The sequence below is a fragment of the Thermobia domestica genome, chromosome 1 (assembly GCF_964235325.1).
Source record: "Thermobia domestica chromosome 1, izTheDome1.hap1.1, whole genome shotgun sequence".
NCBI classification, from domain to species: Eukaryota; Metazoa; Arthropoda; class Insecta; order Zygentoma; family Lepismatidae; genus Thermobia; species Thermobia domestica.
Genome location: NC_137454.1, coordinates 373,985,664 through 374,007,043, shown reverse-complemented (window position 1 = coordinate 374,007,043; position 21,380 = coordinate 373,985,664).

Below are 21,380 nucleotides of genomic sequence, written 5' to 3'. Positions count from 1 at the left end.
TAAACGTAAGTTCAGCATGCATTTCTCTGGAGTTGTGTTCAGTATTCCTATCTGCCAGTCATGCTTGTTCGTAGGAGTAATATGTTACAAACCTAACCTTTCGATAGAGCACAATGACAGAGAATCAAAATTAATGAATTCTTGCCCTTGTGAACTTGGGATACCACCATGTGCAATAAAACTGTCGCGTCTTCTGAAGTGATATTTTATCGAAAATAACTCGTTTTCCTTCATATATCCGAAGTTTTTGAGGGTTTCAAAATGAGGAAACGTTACTGACAAACAAGGACGCATTTAGGGGGTGGGTCCAGGTGGTCCGGACTCCCCTCTGAAATCCCAACTTCTCTGTAAATTTAGCCTAAATTTAAGGATTATATTTTAAACTTTATTATAAGTTTTACTGTTTTACTTTGAAGTGACAAATGAGAGAAGAAAGTATGGTGTTCGAAAAAAAAATCAAATTTGAGATTTCAACGAATTTACACGTATTATAGCCCCTAACACCGAAAAAGTTATTTTTCGATACATGTCCATCAGTTCGTCCGTCCGTTCGCTACACTTTTCTGTGCACTCGCCTAGAAGCCATACCTGAAGCCATACCTCGCCTAGAAGCCATACTTGAACATACCGTAAATTAGTTGAAAAATTTATGGTATGTTCAACTTATCTGCACCAAATTTTAGTTTAAGATTTTCATAGTATTTCCTATAGTTTTTTATTTCCCTCCTACTCCCAAAACAAGGGTAGTGTCCTGTACGATGAAAATAAAAAAAGATATTTTCTCATAACTGGCTCTAACGATCTTGTTTTCTTTCTTTTTTTATAAATCAATATTTAATTAGCAACCCTATTTTGTGGTATAAGGCATTTATCTGAGAAAAATCTACAAGGGGTAGTTTATACTAAGGGGGTGAGTTTTTTCCCAGTGATTTTCTCAAAATGGACTCAAATGTTTTCGTTCATATTTCATAAATAAAGATTTCATTAATAACTTATCAATATGGCATAACTCGTTTGTCCTAAAAAAATGCGAGGGGTAGTTTATTCTTGGTGGAGTGTTGTCTGGGCGATTTTCTCAAAAACGACTCAAAAGAGTTTATTCATATTTCAAAAATAAATATTTCGCTAATAACCGAACAATATGGCAAAACTCGTTTGTCCTGAAAAAATATGCGAGGGGTAGTTTACTCTTGGGGGTGTTTTTCCTCCACGGTTTTCTCAAAAATGAGTCAAGCAATTTTGTTCGTACTCAGAAATAAATATTTCATTAAAAACCTAGTAATATGGAATAACTCGCTTACCCTGAAAGAATCCTCAAGAGATAGTTTATTCGGGGAGTTATTTTTCCCTCACGATTTTCTCAAAAATTACTCGGACAATTTTATTGATAATTCATAAATAAGTATTTCATTAATAACCCTATATTTTAGTATAAGTCATTTCTATGAAAAACAATTACAACGGATAGTTTATTTTTGGGGTCAAGGTTTTTTCCCCGACAATTTTCTCGAACGACAGGCGATTTTGTTCAAATTTCGCAAATAAATATTTCATTAATAACCAAAAGTATATCTTAACTCATTGTTCGAAACAATTCACAAGAGGTAGGTTACTCCTGACGTGTTCTTTTTGAACGACTTTCCCAAAGTGACTCATTTAATTTTTTTCATATTTCATAAACAATGATTGCATTAATTGGTCTATTATATGTCTAATGAAAATGTGCTCAAAGTGTGAGTTAGTTTTGTAGTATGGAGTTTCTTCAATCGAAGTTTTTTATTCGATAATCTGACATTCGATGTATTTGAATAATACGATAATTTTATTCGTATTATCCAAATACACACTTCAGTAACAACTGCGGCCTAACACAGTTAAGAAATTGAATTGAAAAAGTTTAGTGCGGTGGCCCTGTAATTGAATATTTTTTGAGAAACTCCCTAGCTTTTTGTGGTAAACTCAGGCTTTTCTTTTTCGAGCGACAAAAGAGAGAAGAAAATATAGTGATTGTGAAAATAATATCAAATTCAGATTTCAACGGATCTACATGTTTCATGGCGTCTACATACCGAAAATGTGACTTTTCGACACCCGTTCTTCCGGTCCGTCCGTTCGGCACACTTTTATATGCACTCGCCTAGAGTCCATACCGTTCAACTTATCTACACCAAATTTTAAACTTAGGGTTTACTTAGTATTCTTACAGGAGCTTTTCCATTTTTTTCTACCACCTAAAATAAGTGTGGTTTACAAACAGCCGAAAATCGAAAAACGCTATTTTCTCAAAAATGGTTTTAACAATTTTGTTTATTTTTCATTAATCAATACGGTATTTAATTAACAACCCTATATTGCAGTATCAGATATTTCTCTTAGAAAAATTTACGAGGGGTAGTTTATTCTTGGAGGTGACTTTTTCTCGACGATTTTCTCAGAAAAGACCCTGGCGAATTTTGTACACACTTCATAAATAAATATTTGACCTTACAACATGGTATAAGTCAATTGACCTGAAAAATATATGAGTAGTAGTTTATTCTTGGACTTGAATTTATTCCCAGTGAGTTTCTCAAACACGACCAGTTGGCAACCCTGTATCTCGACAACGAAGCTGAATTCGAAAACTGCAAGAGGACCATTTGTCTCCTTTTGATGTCACGAATCACCTCCCGAAGTTTGTGGACATCTTTCAGGTTCACCCTTAATGAAGCTTCTTTTCGAAAAGTTAACTATTAACTTTAGGCATTGTTTATCTTTTTTAAATCACAAATGTCGTTATTAATTTTAAGGCAGAGAACTACTTCTGAGAGAATAGATCTTGAAAAATAATTTTAAAACTTAGACTTTGGTTTTCGAGACATTCCAGACAAGACGAGACATTTTACAAGCTATCTCGTGTCCAAAACATTTGCCTCGTATTATCTTGGATGTCACAAAGCGCGTCTTGTCTCTTTCTCGAGACATGTCGTATCTCGTGCGCATTCGTTAACACTTGGGAAGGATTATCTTTCTACTCAAAGCATTGTTTTTATAATGGTTTCATATTTATGATAATTGCTGTCCACATAAATTACAGTCCTTTCAGTTGAATTAATTTTTATTATTATTATTATTGAAATTGCAATATCTAGTTTAACGTTGGACAATTATGCACCTACGCTAAGGGAGAATGATGATGAATGAAATGGTGAAATGAAGAAAGTGGGAGGAAAATGGAAAATCACAAGAAAACACATACCCATGCACACGGTATTTGTCCACCTCAAATTTCACTTGGCACGAAGTGGAATCGAGCCACGGACCCCCTGCACCAAAGGTCCCTGCAATGCTTTATTATTATTATTATTATTATTATTATTATTATTATTATTATTATTATTATTAATAATAATAATAATAATAATAATAATAATAATAATAATTGAAGCGAGCTTAACGAGTTTCAACCGTACGACTCAACCAACGTTTGGGTGCCTGTTCGTTCGTCTGCTCCTCTCATAAAAGACATTTCATTTTAATGAAACTAGTAAGTGCCTTCTTTTAGCTCTGCGAAGTAACTATTGCTTGGAATATGAATCTGCAAAACATAAGAGGTAAAATTAACCAAATGGTGCAAGTTTCCACTTATATATACAAAACAATTTTGCAATATCAACTACGTGAATCTTGTCCCATAAAGAAGCCGAAACCCCTACACCGAAGAGCCCTCCTAGATTTGACCATTGTCCACACGGACTGAAATTGTCATTTGAAGCCAAGACTTTAATATGAAGCCAATAATTTCTTTAAAATAGACGGAAAATTCGGAAGTTATAAGCATTTTCATATTTTTGCCTTTTCCCATAAGGGAGCCGTAGCCCCTATACTGAAGACCCCCCCGGAGATTTGATCATTGTCCACTCGGACTGAGTTTGTCATTTGGAACCAACACTTTAATACGAAGCAAAATATTTCTTTAAAATAGACGAAAAATTCGAAAGTTATAAACATGTTAATAATTTTGCCTTTTCTCATAAGGGGGCCGTATTAGCCTACACTGAAGAGCCCCACGAGATTTGATCATTGACCACTTGGACTGAAATTCTCATTTGAAACCAAAACTTTAATATGAATCCAAAAATTAAACTTTTACATCAATTTAAACTGACTGGGTTCCAGTTCCCCCCACTATTGTTTAGTTTAGTTGACTGGTAATTTGTGACAGCTTCACATCATCAAAAGAATGTTTCACTTCCCCCCCCTCCCCCAGGAGTTCGTGCTGGATCCACCACTGGAATCAATAGACACTCTTCCTATTCTTTTTGTCACCCTTGATTGTGTAGGGGCTCCCTCGTACAAATAAAGAAGCGGTAATATTACAATCAAGGGGCGCTATATATTAGGTATTTTTTTAGTTACCTACCCCTAACCGCACAGGGCCATCTTTCGTAGAATAAAAAATATTACGTGATATTCCAATCATGAAAGGGGAGAGGATGCTGTAAATATATTTCTTATTCATTTTGTCTGTCCTGCTTATCAAAAATTACTTTCTGTTGGAAGGCTACTGAAATGAGAGGGGCAAAATAAAAAGTCGTACCCCCTCCTACATGGTAGCTCAAATAAGTACTAAAGAAAGCATTTTAAACTAAGATATTTAAGATTTAAACTAGGAAACTAAGATATCCTACATTATGTAAGGATGGCATATTCAGGATTATTATTATTATTATTATTATTATTATTATTATTATTATTATTATTATTATTATTATTATTATTTGAATGTTTTTGGAGCACCGAAATTTTGTGAGACGAACAATGATATGTAAAGGTTTAAGATGGGTGGTCATAGAGGAGGAAAAACCAGGATTTTTCTCTCTCTGACTCTCTAACGTAAAGATTATGTGCTGAAGGTAAGAAGCATCATCATTCTACAATAGGTTGCTTTTACGTAGAATATCAATTACTTGAGTTCTCCTCCTTCGGTCTACTTACCTTATGTAGTAAATTCAAAACAATTTCAATTCAATACAAATACATTGTAAAACTTTTCCGTAATTAAACATCTAGGGAAAATTAAACATTTAATAGGGAAATCTGTTATCAAAATATCCAAACACGTAGATAGAAGACTATCTAGTGAGAAATATTGTGAAACTTTATAAAATTCTCCAAATTAGAATTAACATTTACTGGGAAACATTCGTTATGCGCCAGCGAGCATATGGTGAGCAGTGAGCACAGGGGAAATAATTACGAAACTGTTTGCAAACAAAATTAGGGACGCTAATGCAAGTGCGACAACAGCATTTTTTTTTTTTTTTTTTTTGGTATCGTCATGAGTTTTACACATATGTTACAATTTGATTCTTTCCCAAATAAAAAAATAATAAAATAACCGTAGTGTAGTGATAAAAATGATAACGGCACTTCCACGGGATCGAACCCGCTACCTTCAGCATACAGACTCGTTGCTTTAATTAACTGAGCTATTTGTTTTCTTACGTGAACTGAGCCTGTTCCGGTAAAGACGATATTTCATTACGATCGTCCTACCAATTCGTCCTTTTCCATAGATAATTTCCACTATTTGCTCTATGTTTATGTTAATACTTAGCATATATTCATATATTTGGAGTTTGCAGATAATGCATATAATAAGACATACTAGAAATATTCGTTAAAAGTTTAGTTTGTAGATTTAATCCACATTTCTCTCAATGACATAGATGTCGCTGCTTCGTGTTGAAATGCAGAATTCCCTCGTGTTCTTGAAAATTTCCCACTTTAGCAGAGTTGGTAATTCTCGAGATTTCTGTCGATTTAATGTTTTTTGCTTCTAATTTCTTTATTTTAAGCTAATATCTAACACAAATATAAAAAAGGGTTTGATATTAACCTGTCCTGCTGGGGAAACCTTCCGAAATTTCGAACATATAAAGAAAACGGAGATATTTTCAAAAAACTTCAAAATAAAGAGACGCGTCATTTATTTTGCTCATGGTAGTACATTTTTTTAGGAGGGAGGGGAAGACATCAAAGAAAGTGTTTTAAATGGCACTACCTAGCGCAACCTGTTTATTATCTTCGATTCCATTTGTTCCCTTTCTGCTTACCTTCACGGATCCCCTGAGTTATATCAAGAACTCTGTTATAATCGTTTCACAGCCTGAATGTTACATTCCAAATAAATATAATAATTATTATTTATATGTTATTCTGTCGTTAGTAAATAAATTTAATATTCTGAACTTCAAAATATTTGGGGGACACGTCCCCCTTGTCTCCCCGCCAGAGGCACCCATGGAGTGTTCCCAACAGGAATCGAACGCGAAATCGCTAGCACCAAAGGAGAGAGCGTTAGAGTAAGTATCTACCACTTCCGGTTTTAGTAGAGATTAGAATAGAGGTTGAGTATATTCTTGTAACGCTAAATTGACTGCACAAAACCACAATTGAATGGCAATGTTACTTTTGCTGTAGCGCTAACCATTACGAAGTTATGACCGTTTCTTTTTTGTGTCTCAAACAAAAGAGATTAGTCATGCGGCAAGGACTACTCACTGTGCAATGTGTTCCCATTCCGGTCGATTGTCAGATCGACTCTGAGTTTCCAGTCACGTAAGACTTTGCGCAAAGTCTGGCTGTAATTCTGGAACATACGTCTACAATTTGTTCCTTCACATGATGAGCATTCCTAATTTTCACCACATTTTCTATCCCTAATTTCAAAACAGATTTTACATTGCTCCAGAGGTAGGAATCCAGTGAGGTTAGGTCAGAGTTACGTGGTGGCCATTCTACATCATCTCGCCGATCAATTCACGCATTAGTAAACTGCTGATCGAGGTACTCACGGACACAGGAACCGTGATATGGTGGTGCGCCATCGTGCTGGAAAAAATTAGGGAATGACCTATCCTCCGACAAAAGCTATGACAAAATGCCGTCTTCTAACATACGCTGATAACCCAATGCCATTAGGGCCCTGTCGATGAAGAATGGGCACACAATTCAAGTCCCTTACTCATTACATCACACCATCAACTTGTTGGGAATACCTGCAGATATGTCAAACCAATGTGCAATATTATCCGACCAATACCGCACGTTCGGTTTTATTATCCTCGCCCAACACGTGAAAGTTTGCCTGATCAGTAAACAATATGTCAGAGACGAATGTAGTGTTTTGTCGTAGCTGCTTTGTGGTCCATTGAGCAAATTCCAGACGACGTTCTGGATCATTTTCCGTAAGATGTTAGTGAAGTTGCAGATTGTAAGAGTACCTCTTTTTCATTGACATAATGCGTAGTGTTGAGGTATGATTAACACCACGAGCTACACCATTCGTGCTTCTTTAGGAACTTTTACTGAATAATGTCAACACTGCCACAGTTGTTGCGTCGTCTGTTGAAATGCGTGCTCTGCCCAGTTTTGGGTCAATCTGCCACAGATCCGTTTGTTGTTGTTTTTAAATTTCTTCACAACTTCGAACACGGTACCATTGATGATGAGAATCCTTTCCGGATGACGGCAGGTAAAATCGTCTGCGGTCACCCTGGTGCTTCGTTCTCCAGAGATGAATGCGCTCTGCATGCGTCAAGGTCATCTTTTACTAGTAAGTCACCTGCAATGATACAAACAAGCAGTCATAACTTCGTAATAGTTAGCGCTAAAGCAAAAATAACACTACCATTCAGTTTCTACGAATTTGCTATGATTTCTATTTAAGACAATTGCATAAAATTCAAGATGATTTTACCTTACATTGTTACTACATTGTCACATTGTTACTTTGGCTATATTTTGCAGCTTTCATCACTTTTAGAGTGTTTCCATATCTTTGGACCACCCTGTATAGTGACGTTACTGACGTTTAAATTGAGCAATTAAGGTTAAAGCAACTATAACACACGACAGGCAACTCAGCAATGTCTGTACCGCCATTGTTACAATTTCTGTTATAACTTTTATTTTCTTTCTAAAATTTTAGTTTTGAAACAAATACTTAAGATAATTTCTAGGCCATAGCTCACGACAACTTACTTCTAGAACATCAAAGATACAATTTTAATAATGTAAAGGATAATGTAATCTAATAATTAGGGTCTCATATGTAAGATTTCAGTCGGTTACGGAGTGTAATATCATTAAATATTTTGTTCATTTTTATCACGTCCCACGATTATGCCGATTAGGATAAAGGAGATGGTGATTATGAGGAATGAATGAAATGGTGGAATGAAGAAAGTGGGAGGAAACGGGAAAACCCCGAGGAAACCCACGCACACGTGTTTGTCCACCACAAAATTCACTTGGCGGGAACAGGGTTTGAACCCGGGACCCCATGGACCAGAGATGAATGCTCTACCACTGAGCCACCGCAACCCCAACATTTTGTTCACTTTATCTATATTCAGTATCGAGAGTAACCTCTAATAATATTTGGTTCAACAGGAATTGCTATAAGTGCGTCCAGTAAGAGAACGTCTCTAACAGTTCGCAGTGACATTGCCACTGCTCGCGTGTCAAGGTTTTTTTTCGGTGCAACTGTAGTGGTAATTTAATTAATGGTATACGACAGAGTGATCGTGGTTGGTAACACTGGTATCAAAATAGGGGCTGCAATGTCCCACCGCATATGGTAAGGAACGTCAGAGACCATCTCTTGTTGGCCGTGCTATAGTTTTCTGATGCAGCAGCATTATTTCAGGTTTTACCTGGGGGAAAGGAAGACCCTACGAGATAACTAAGAGATTCACGTTGTTAATAACTATATTATTACTATTGATTAATATATAGTACCTAAATAATACAGGGTGTCCCAAAACATAGTGATTGAAAAGCCAATACTTTTTGAGGAAATTTACGAAAAGGGTTGACACTGAAATATACCATAATAAATGGAGCCATTTTCAGCCTCGCACATGCTTGCTCTTATTCTGCTGGGTATTGCAAGAACATGGTCACCTTGTTCGAGGTAGGTCAGTTACAGTTGTCTAAAACGTGTAATCAGGTTAGGAATAGTCATCTCTGAGGATGGTTTCACTGGCTTTCAAAATAAAGTTCCACAATTGCGACTCTTTGTTCAGTACTGAATACCTTCATATTTTCAATCTCTTCAGATCTGAAAATATTTTTTTTTTCTTAAAAAAAAAAGTTAAAATTTCCAGGCTTTTAGTTTTCAAAGCTAAAACAAATAATAAAAATAATTAATATTAGAATTATTTTAAAAGTTGTTAAGTTTTATTACCCCAAGTTACTTTTGGGACACCCTATATATGAAACGCGGAGGGGAATTAGCCCCCATCAAGCCCCAAATGACGCTCCTGTTCTGACAACTTTAAACAAGAATAAAACTTTTTTTTTTTTAATAAGAGGGGTGAATGTTTGGATAAAATCTACAACACTACTGCTGTTCTTTGCTAATCTCTTTATTTAGACGTACGATGTGCTGCTTTAATATCATTTCTTCCTGTCCCTATTTTACCTTGTACAATACACTTCTGACTATCTGAACTCTATACTATCCCATCTACTTCCAAAAAAGAAAACAAAAGATAAAGATTCCATAATATTATGGGGAATAATTTCTATGAATGATCCATTAGCCTTCATATAAAAGCGACTGCCAAGAACAAGCATAATCTATCGAGAACGTTTCTCAAAATCTGTAAACGTTAAGTTTTGATTCTTTCAGACGTACTGTTTTAGGTTTGTATAATCAATAAAGAATGAATATGAGTTTAGTAATAAATATAAGAGGGAAACATATAGTTTCAGTATGATACAAAAAAAATTGATATTGATTTACTATTACCAGTGGCGTATTTAAGATTTTGTTTCGGATGGGACTATGCACAACACATGAATAAGCATTTATATTTTTCCTTAGAAATGGTAAGAAGGATTATTGTTGTTAATGGAATTTCGAAGGGGGGGCTTGAGCCCGATAGCCACCCCCTAAATACGCCACTGACTATTACGAAGGTTGCTGATTGACACCACCCTACCGGTAGGACAATTGCGCTGGAACGTAAACTGTTACTTTTCACGTTTGTACCAATAAATAATAACGGCAGCGAACAAAGTAATGCACAAAGATATACTGGAATCATCGCTCTTTCTAATGAACCTTTTCTTTTCCTATCACTGCATATAGTTTTTGAGATATGTGCAATTTATCTTAAGTGGTCGATATTCCCCCATTTTCCCCTATAGTACCAGTGCTGTTGCTGATGCTACTTCTACTTCTTGTACTATTATTATTACTACTGCTACTACTTTCGTAACTATTATTGCTCTGCTGCTACTATTACTACTATTACTGCTACTGCTACTACTAATACTCTAATAATATTACTACGTTACTACGTGTAACTATTACTACTACTACAACTGCTATTGCATCTACTAGTACTACTATTATACTACTACTAATAATATAGTATTTCTATTATACTAATAGTACTACTACTACTACTAAGCCACGGTGGCTCAGTGGCAGGGCGCTAACCTCTGGGTGTGGGGCCCTGGTTCGATCCCAGCTCCCAACAAATGGGCTTTGCGGTGGAAAACACCGTCGTATGTGATGGTGTTCTCGGAGTTCTCCCGTTTCCTCCAACTACCTTCATTCCACCATTATCATCTATTTCATTACTAGCTCCTCCCTTAAGCACTGTGCATAATCATGGAACGTTGAACTAAAAGAATCAGTAATACATTTTTTTCTCCTATTATTAAATATGAAAAAGCTCCTTGGCCCAAAACCTGGAAAAGCTTAAATTGTTCAGGCCGTGATTTCAAATTTTCGATGAGTGAATAGCCTTATCGCCTTAATTAGGCTTACTTATTTTCTTCACCAGCGCTCACACTATAACATTTTTCTAGGTAGCCCCCCAATTGTTCTCACGATCCGACGCTGGATAAACAACAACTATATTGGTTTTCCACAATGGTCACGAATTCAAGTAGTGACCAAATCTAGTACTGATTACTTTTGGTAATCTCGCGGGAAGCAGTAGACCAACGCCACATTGGATTACTACTGCTGCTAGTACGTATAAAGATCATAATTACAATAATATAAGTTTTCCTTTTTTTTTTAATTTTCGATTTGTGGAAAGTATTTCGAATTAAATCAAGCCATTGAGATGGCAACTTGGATTTAAAGCTGGAAATATTGTAAGTTTCCATTTTTCTTCCTGCATTCATGCACCGTCTGTCTCATATCCTTCCGCGCACTGAAGACGAAGGCTGCGGTTACTGGTCAAACGAGAAAGAGTACGATCTGCTTCACATGCATTTAGAGAGACAGATGAAAAAGAGAAAGAAGTAATAAAAAAAGTAGCTAGCTTCAAATATTCGTTAAGAGATCTAAAAATGTCTTCTTTCGGAAGTGAAAACATAAATATTTTGAAGTGAAAAATGTGTGGAGCTCATCTTTGACGTTTTAGCGATGCTTCCCTAAGGAGAAATTAAGTAAGGTGACCTTAAATGCGTATAAAAATAACTTCACTTATCTTCTCTACTAAGAAGATGATTTTCTTTAAGGTAAATTCAGAACGAGTTTTAACACTCGTTTACTTGAGTGATTTCTTGTGAGAAAATACAAGAACTGTATTCTGTTACACGACTTACAACAAAGATTTAATTAACTTCACTAATCTCTCTTAGGGACGGTACAACCTTACAACTTGGGGAAGAGGGTAGATATATAGAAATGAAGGAAAATGAATTATATTTGTGTCGAATTCATAGTTTTCGAAGTCGCTGGGACAGACAGTGAAACTTCCGATGCTGTTTAAATCTAAATTCAGCCCCACAACTTGAGGGAGGGAGATATATAAAAATGAATGTCCAATCCGCAGTTTTCGGGGACATTGAGATGAACAGTGTCACTTGCAGTGCTGTTTAAATTAAAATTCAGCCCCCATTGGCACTCCTAATGGAAGATGGTGACAGGTAAAAATAATTGAAAATGACCGATATTAGTGTCGAATTCATAGTTTTTGAGGTCCCTAAGTTCATTGGTGACATTTTTGTGCTTTTTATGTCCAAAGGGAGACGTACTCTCCTCGTGCAAAGAACAGACGTTCTGCTAGATCTACAATATTATTGAACGAAAAAGAAGTTAAAAAATTATACATATATATCATTGATAGATCTAATTGATCAAAACAAAATGATTTGGATAATTGCAAATTCTCATGCGCACTTTTCGACAAAATCAAGAAAAATATATTATTTCGCAAACTTAATAATTAATTCTAATATGGCAGATATCTTGAACCCACTAGACAGTGTGGATCACATTTACAATTTCAATGATGCTCGCGAGTCACTAAGCCAGTGGTTCCCTATCGGTGTTTCGTGACATACTGGTGTGTCAGACAGTCCCAAAGAATATGTCACACGAAATTTTAGAATTTAAAATTGTGAAACATTTAATAATTACTTAAAATCAATTTTGAAACCGACTGTACCAGTCAACGTCTTCAACGACACCAGCAATGCTCAGTACTGTACTGTATTGTTTAAGTGCTTTACAGAAACTTATACAGGGGCTTATACCGCTTTAATTTATATTATTATTATTATTACTATTATTATTATTTCGTAGGAGTTGAATAAAGTGTATTGTCAGTCAAAAAAGGTTGGGAAACAATGCATCAGGAACGTACGCAATAATTTACTTTGGAGAAGGGTCCAAAACTGTATACGACTTCGTTGGACACGGGCCATTGTAATTAAACGGCGTGACAAACATCTTGGCATTTGAAGGGGGCGCTGCAAGTTCCCTTTAAATGCTGCTAGCAAATGAGAGGCCACCGGAATTGCCACGTTTATTTTGTACACGTCCACGTCTATCCTCTGCCATCTGATCACGCTGTAGTTCGTCTGCTTGGCCATAGCCACACCCCTTTACCACTTGGCAACGTTGCGTCAGAGCTTGCGTTTTATTCGTTTAGCTGAAATGTCAAGATGTTTGTCACAGGCTTTAGTAACATCAGGGTAGTCAATTAACATAAAGTAAGGATAGTTCGGTAGAACGCTCATCAAAGTTGCGTAGGGTCCGTGGTTCGATTCCAGGCCAAGTTAGCTTGTGATAGACAAGATCATGTCCGTGGATTTTCTCAATGTACTCCCACATTATCATTCCACCAAATCTGCCATCATCATTCACTTGTCTTAATCATCATCTCACTTAGCCTAGAGGGCATAATCGTGGGACGTTAAACTGAAAGATTTGATTTCATTTTACAAACACCTGAAATTATATGAACTAAGGTGCTTGAGTCTCCTCCCTGAGAAACTTCTCCATACGCCACTGCCTCAGTATATATTTTATCCACATATTTGTCACCCATCTTCAAATGTTGAGACAATCATTAAACCAGTAAAATGTTACAACTTCGGACTACGATGTGTCAAACAATTCACAAAGTACTTCACATGATTATTCAGCCCAGAAGGCAATAGAAATGGCAGTCAGCTCAGCTGTCGTGAAGCACTTTGTCCGCTACGGACGATGCTTACGGAGTGCTTAAGAGGCTTCATCCCGGCGAAATTAAAATACCACTAATTTTACAGTAATTATGTAATATCTTCAAATAAATAAAAGATAATTGAAATGTGGAACAAGAGCAACCTAGACAATATCATTTTGCGTGAGGTACCGTTATAACAAGTCACCTAGTGGCTTTCCGTTTTCAGCCGTTTGGAAACGCGAAAATAAATGCCAATTTTCAAAATGGCTCAAAATCGAAAGCAGATAAGGGAGTCGTGATAATGGTATCTCATGTAAAATGATATTGTCTAGGGCGCTCTTGTTCCACATTTCGATTATATTATATATATATATTTGAAGATATCACATAATTACTGTAAAATTCGCGGTATTTTAATTTCGCCGGGATGAAGACTCTTAAGACGTTCAGCACACGGAGGTTAGGTTAGCCAGTCCGTGTAGGAGATTCCATCATTATCTCCAGCCATAGCCAAAGAATGCTTAAGGATTGACGTTTCGTTAAGCACTGTCTGTCCGTGTGAACAGGGGGTAAAACTGATATGATTTCATATAGAACTAACATACTTGTGTTGTTGCAAAAGTTCATCAAAAGGTTTACAATATTGTTCAACGAACTTTAAAAGCTCGTTACTGAATTCTATGCCTGTGTGTGTGTGTGTGTTATTTGCGAATTTCTCAATTCTGAGCCCTCCATTCGCTAAGACATCGGAATTTTTCGCGCCACTCTTACCGTTCCCGAGATATTGGCCAAAAAAGTTCCGATTTCGGAAGAGTTAAGGAGCCACATCTTGGGAACCATAAGTCATAGAGAGATGATATTGGTGTTGGTCAATACCTAAGAGGATGGTGCACATTTTGGTACCAGATAGTAACCGGTGGCCACTAGTTATATCTGCATTTTCAGTATATATACGGTGATAAAAAGTGACAGCTTAATATAGCTAATTTAATAAATCCCCTAATACGCAGGTTCCAAATATGTAAATATATTATCTATTGAACTTAATCAAATAAATTTAATAGAAAAGTTCATATAAATTTTAAAAAATCTTTTTAAGTTTGTTTTGGCAGTGCTCGTCGAGTATTCTCAACTGTTTTTTTCTCTTTTCAAAAACCCAATTACTGTTTTCTGTGCATAGGAAACATATTGATTTATTCCATCTCACGTCTACCTATTGCTCTGTTGTTTACGTGACAATTTGCTTTCTGGAATTGTTAGTTTTATTCTTAATTTTTATATCGTGGTTAATTCCCTTCAAATGATTTTCACCACAGAAAGGAACCACTAAAAAACAGAATGAAAAAAAAAAAGAATCGCAATTTGTAAAAATGGTCTTGTATCTTCAAGGCGACGTCATATTGCTTCCAATGTAACATTTGCTACGTGCCTCTTGGCCTGATGAAACTCCAGATACCAAGCGGAGTCATTTTGGAAAAGAAAATGAAAAAAAGAAAGCCAATACTCTTATTGCCTTCTTCTTCTTCTTTTTTTAAAAAGATTGACTATTTTTCTCTTCTCTTATTTCTTCTCTTCCTTTCAAATAGTCTTGGGAAGATAAAGATAGGGAATAAATGAAAGAAATAAAATGTTATTGCCATGGTATTGTAACCAGTATTTAATTCAACTGCCTGGTGTTTTAAAAAGTGTCATTTCTTTATTTACATGCACATGAGGTCACTCATTATTTTTAAAAAAACGTAAAATCTAGATTTTTTTTGTACAAATTAAAGGAGAATGAGTACGATAATAATAATAATAACGATATCTGAAAACGTAATGGGAGAAAAGCCATTACGAAGACGGCACAGGTGAGAGGACAATATTAGGATGAATCTTGCAGCAATAGAAACTGGATCTAATTGGATAAGGATAGAAGTCAGTGGGGAGCTGGTTAAGTTGGGTAAGGATAATTTCCTTTAAATAGATTTTTTTGGTTTGCTTTGTGAGTAGAATCAAGGTCACAACTAGGAAAGAGTAACCGGGTTACGTGTCCCGAACGCGTGGGGCGCCTAAAAGAGCATTATTCATACACTGAGGGGCACCGAATTTCCTGTTTGTCCCGGGTGACTTAAACCCTTGTTATGGATATAAGTAGAATTACCTCCGAGCGTTGGAAACAGGGGCGGAGATTAGAGGGAGCAAGAGGGGGCAGTTGCCCCCTACTTTTTTGAAGTGACCCCTTAATGTATATAGTTTTATTTGGAAATGTAAAGTTTTTGTATTACCAGTTCATCGTTGCGCGAGTACGTATTGGTTATTTGTCTTCTGGTGGAGTTAAAGTTACAGGAATTGTGTTTTAATTGCGATTCAAAGCAATTAATATTACCATTATGTATTTCTATAAATATCGTAGCATATGCTTGTAGTATTTACTGTCTTTCATTTTCTAAGAGTAATAACATGCATTTAATGGCATGTGTGGAATTAAAAATTTAAGTTGTTCATTAATCCCCGGTTTCAATATAACTTCTACAAAACAAGTCTCATTATGCATTACAATGATCAATATTATCCTTTCTATTTATTTGTTTTGCAAATTTGTTATTAAACAATCTGACCACACAATTTTCCAGACAGAATTTAAGATGTTTGTGATGAAGGAATCAAGTCTCTTCTTACATTTTCGTTGTTTAAGAGTACTAAGATCCTATAGTTACTTGCGTTGCTCTTGTCAATTTGCTTAATAAAATTTGAAATACGATATACGGTATTTTAATTGAAAAAGATAGTATCCTATTAGTTATACAACCTTTCATCAAACGAAGTGTTAGAAACAACCAGGAAAAATAACATTGATATACAAGTAATCAGATCATGTCTTGCTCACCCACTTTTAACGTTCAATCGCCGTCAGTGGTTGGAAATATATTGTGCTTGCTTGCAGTATTCATTAATAAGAATTCTCCTATAAGATTAACTTCCAATTAATGCAGATTGTGGTAAATACATATAACATTTGGTGTTCCCATAACAAGAGGAAAAGATTGAACAATACATGGTTACGTCATCAATCGTTATATCTATTCATGGAATTGACGTTTGGACAGTTTTGTTTTTCCTTATGCATTTAAAAGATGTCAACTGAAGGCAATAGCCGCATTTACTTCCTAGAAGTTAGATCTGCGTCGGTATATATATATGTTCTAATATCTTTATAAATGGCATCACTAGCTTATTATTATAATTATCTTATCTTATCTTTTTTTTTTGTTTCTTTGCTGCCAAGAGTTCTTCTTTCTTTAGAAACATGACATCATAGTTTCGTGCAGTTGTGACGTCACTGAGTAGAAAACAAAATCAAGGATACGAGCATATAAAAACATTACATATTTCCATTTAATTTCACGTTTGTTCGAAAAAAACACTTAGCACTTTTAAGTCTTTAGTTTAAAGTTTAAGAGCGTTGTTACAAGACAAGAAGCAATGGAACATGTCATTAAGATAAATTAATTCAATTACCCTTGAAACTAGATATGAGTTATGGTTTCCTGTTTAAGATTACAAAATTCTATGTTAAGTTATAGCTTAAGAGAAGATACAAGTTGCCTCTAATATCCAGTGACGGGGAGCATGGTGGCTTAGTGGTCGAGTGCTTACCTCTGGTACGTGGGGTCACTGGTTCTATCCGCAGCCAAATAAGTTTGTGGTGGACAACATCGTGTCCGTGGGTTTTCTCGGAGTACTCCCTTTTCCTCCCGCATTCTCATTCTGTCAATTCTTCCATCATCATTCACTTGCTTTAGTCATTGTCCCTCTTAGCTTAACGGTATAATCGTGGGATGTTAAACTGAAAGATTAAATTCCATTCCTTTCCTATCCAATGACGACACTAGCTTTAATTTCTTGGAAGAGCAAGCGGAGAGCTATTATTATTATTATTATTATTATTATTATTATTATTATTATTATTATTATTATTATTATTATTATTATTATTATTAATAATATTATTATATTGAAAAATATATTTTTATATGACTTGGGCTACATTACAATACATGTCTGTGAGACAGACTTAGCCGCCATTTGGGTGCCTACCCCTTTCCCCTGACTTCTGGCGTCATCACTGCTACTATCCCATAACAATTATAAGCAATTAGTATTGCCCTCGCGACAAAACAATGTATTTTTCGTCTCGAAAAGTTGTCCGTAAAGTGCAGTCTCGTCTCGAAAATTATATCTGTACCTATTGGAAAAGCTCTGTCTCGTCTGATATCGCGACACGAAAATTGAGTGTCGTCTCGTCCCGCCTCGTTTCGTGAGCATTATACCCACTGTGTGGAGCATGGTAGTTTAAAACCAAGAACTAGAAATCATTGTCCAGAAACAATGGCTGGGTAGCATTGTTGGCTGAGTAGCATAGCGCTAAACCTTTATGCGAGGGGCTCTTCGTTCAATCGCAGATAATGTGAGTTTGTGGAGAACATAGTTGTATTTGTGTGTTTTCTCGGGGTTCTCCCGTTACCTCCAATATTCGTATTCCTTCAACTTTTTCACAATTATTTAGTTTCATTTATCATCCGTCCTTTAAAACCTAAAATGCATAACATGTTTGAAAACGAATTCCAAGAACCAAATTCAGAATACTGCTTTCTAGTCTTTATTTAAAATTAGTTTCCTATGTGGTTCTACAGTTTTTAGTGTTCAAATATAGAACCTGTTCATTATTAGCACAAAGAGCTATTCTTAGTACGTCATTTCCGAGGAACGAACCAGCTTTTAAACACAACAGTGTTTATCAAACTTTAAGGCTCTGGCAACTGTGGGGCCGCGGTGGCTCACTGGTAGAGCGTTCACCTCTTGTGCATGGGGTCCCTGGTTCGATTCCAACTCGCGTCAAGTGAACTTTGTGGTGGACAAACGCCGTGTGTGGGGGTTTCCTCGGGGTTTTTCCGTTTCTTTCCACTTTCTTTATTCCACCATTTCATTCATTTCTCATCATCACTGTCTCCTTTAGCCTAGCCGACATAATCGTGGGACGTAAAACTCGCAAATTTCATTTCATTTCATTTCTGCCTACTGTATAAAAGATCCATGGACACAACTTCCACTTTCAAAGCAACTCATTAGGAGAAGTCACTTTTTTCTCTGAGCTGACAGCAGCGCCTTCTATAGATTGTATTATGTGTACAGACACTCCCAAACATTTTTTGAAAGGTGTCCGGTGACGAATTGCAACATAGTGTAGTTTCGGTTTTAAAGGGTAGACTATGATCTCGAGTTTTCCTCTGGGTATTGGTTTGGCTTATGCGATTAGCTCTTTCTTCTGTAAAGTTTTTAAGAATTAATTTTTTCACCAAGAGTTGGATTAACTATTGAGGCAGAGCTGTCACATTCAGTATGTCTATCGTCTAATCTAACATAAATAAAATAAAGAGTTTGTTTGTGTGTCTGTCTGTGTGCGGCCTGGGGACCGACAGTTACCAAATTTTGATCAGGAGTACCTTGGTCCAGGCCCCAGATCAAGACGAAGAACTTTTTTCAGATTTCGAACCAGGGGAAAATGAAATGAAATCTTTGAGTTTTACGTCACACGCTAATGTCGGTTAGGCTAAAGGAGACGGTGATGCCGAATAATGAATGAAATGGTGGAATGAAGAAAGAGGGAGGAAACGGGAGAACCTCGAGAAAACCCACGCACTCGGTGTTTGTCCACCGCAAAGTTCACTTTGCGGGGCCTGGGATCGAACCCAGGACCCCAAGCACCAGAGGTGAACGCTTTACCACTAAACCACCGCGGCACCTCGAACCTGGGGGTCTCAGGGGGGCATTTACCGGAACCGGCTTGTGAACCAGACAAATTTACCGAGAGTTACCAAGTTTTAGTCACAAATACCTTGGTCCAGGCTCCAGACCAGAGTTAAACGTTTTTGTCAAAATTCGAACCAGGGGGGTCTCAGGGGGGCGTTTACTGGGACATGTAAAAGTAGTAGAAAATGACCGATATTAGTGTCGAATTCATAGTTTTCGCGGTCGCTGAAATCAATGGTGAAACTCCAATCGCATTAACTTCCATATTCACGTTGTTCGGTTCGGGCTGGGGGTTACTGGGGGGGGGGGAAGTACCGAGACATATAAAAGTAATCCAAAATGACCGATATTAGTATCAAATCCATAGTTTTCGCTGTCGCTGAAATCAATGGTGACACTTCCATTAGCGATGACTTGCAAATTTAGTTACAGTTAAATGCAGGCCGGGAGTCAGCGGGGGAGTGGGAATCCGAGACATGTAAAAAAAATAGCCCAAAATGACCGATATTAGTGTCAAATCCATAGTTTTTGCAGTCGCTGATATCAATGGTGATACTCTCACAGGCGTTGACTTCCAAATACAGCCTCCGTGCGAAGCATGGATATATTCAACTAGTATACAATAATTATAAAACTTTAAAAAATAATCTTAACCGGCTTTCCATAGGTAACCCACTTATTTTATTATATTATTCAATGAAAGTGTTCCGAAACTTCGCAGTACAACCCCTGTGCTGTAATGCAACCATAACCACGCTAAAGAATGTGTGGTTGCCTGTATGCAAGTTACTTTGGAGGATTTAACACAACATCCTTTGAAGTATTTCATAGTATCTCCAAAAATTACCATCAGATCTCAGAGTAATACAATAGGGACCATCTGAAATGCATAGTTTTTGAAAAGAGATAATCAAAGTCGGTGCACCTATTTAAATAATATTAAGGCCAATGTTAGTATTAGGCCATTGGTACGCTTTCAATTCCAGTTGAATAATTACATATGCAAAATATTGAAATATAAAACTCTTCTATAAGCTGTAAGTGTTTAATTAACCTATCATAAAATGAACTCAGAAGCATAACAAAATAACTAATGCTATTCAAAGGCTATTAATGTGAAGAATGCCCTTGTGTGAAGAGCTAATCCGCTGCCAATTAAGTGCGATGAATGACATACGCAATAATAAAGAGAGAAACAAAGATAATCAAATGTTTCGTTGGGAGAGAATTTAGTCGCTTTTGTGTTGTTTTGTTCTCTTTGTGTTCTGTTGTATCCGCTTTTCAAAGCTTTATAATTAAAGGGAGAACGGAGCTATTTCCGAGGCTGTGGTGTAGAATGACCCGCATAAAATCAATGCCGTACATCGAACGAAAATATAGTTTTATTTGTACGGGAGGTATCATATAAAGTGAAAGATAAAAGGGTAAAGTTATGTGAATGTGGTTGAAGGTAGGTTCTAGTCGATTTACCTAGCAAAGGTAGATGACAGATAGTGTTGTCCACGAGACGAGATATTTTTAGTCTATTCTCGTCTCTCAAACGTGAGAAGTACCTTTTTAAATTCAAGGCGAGCCGAGGAATTTCTCTAGACTCGAGGACAACACTAATTCACCCAAACCCTGAATCTCAAACCATGTTTCACTGTTATATAATTCACAATATAAAACTATACATTAATAATGTGGTTTTATGAAGATAATACAGAGCATTTATCAACATTTAAAGATAAACAATATATTCCAATAATAAATATGGTTGAAACCTCTCTTTATATTGTAAGGTTTCATCCCCTCAGGTGTAAGCAGCTCCTATAAACATATGCTTCAATCACGAACGTGTGTTATTGTGTTCAAAACATAATCACCAGCAGAAGATACCAGGAAGACACGAAGTTAGTACGGAAGGAAACCGAAGATGGCCGATCCTCTCCTCACGGACCTCCCCTTCAGAGAACATCCATAAAAAAGGACCTCAACTGAACAGAAGCATCAGTTCCAGTGCTGATCGCTAAGCTTTCTACGCTATCTTCCGAGACCGCCTTGGATTACGGAGTCCCAACTCCTGAAGCTGCCATGGGCAGAGGAGTATTCCTATAACTATCTACTCCGAAGACT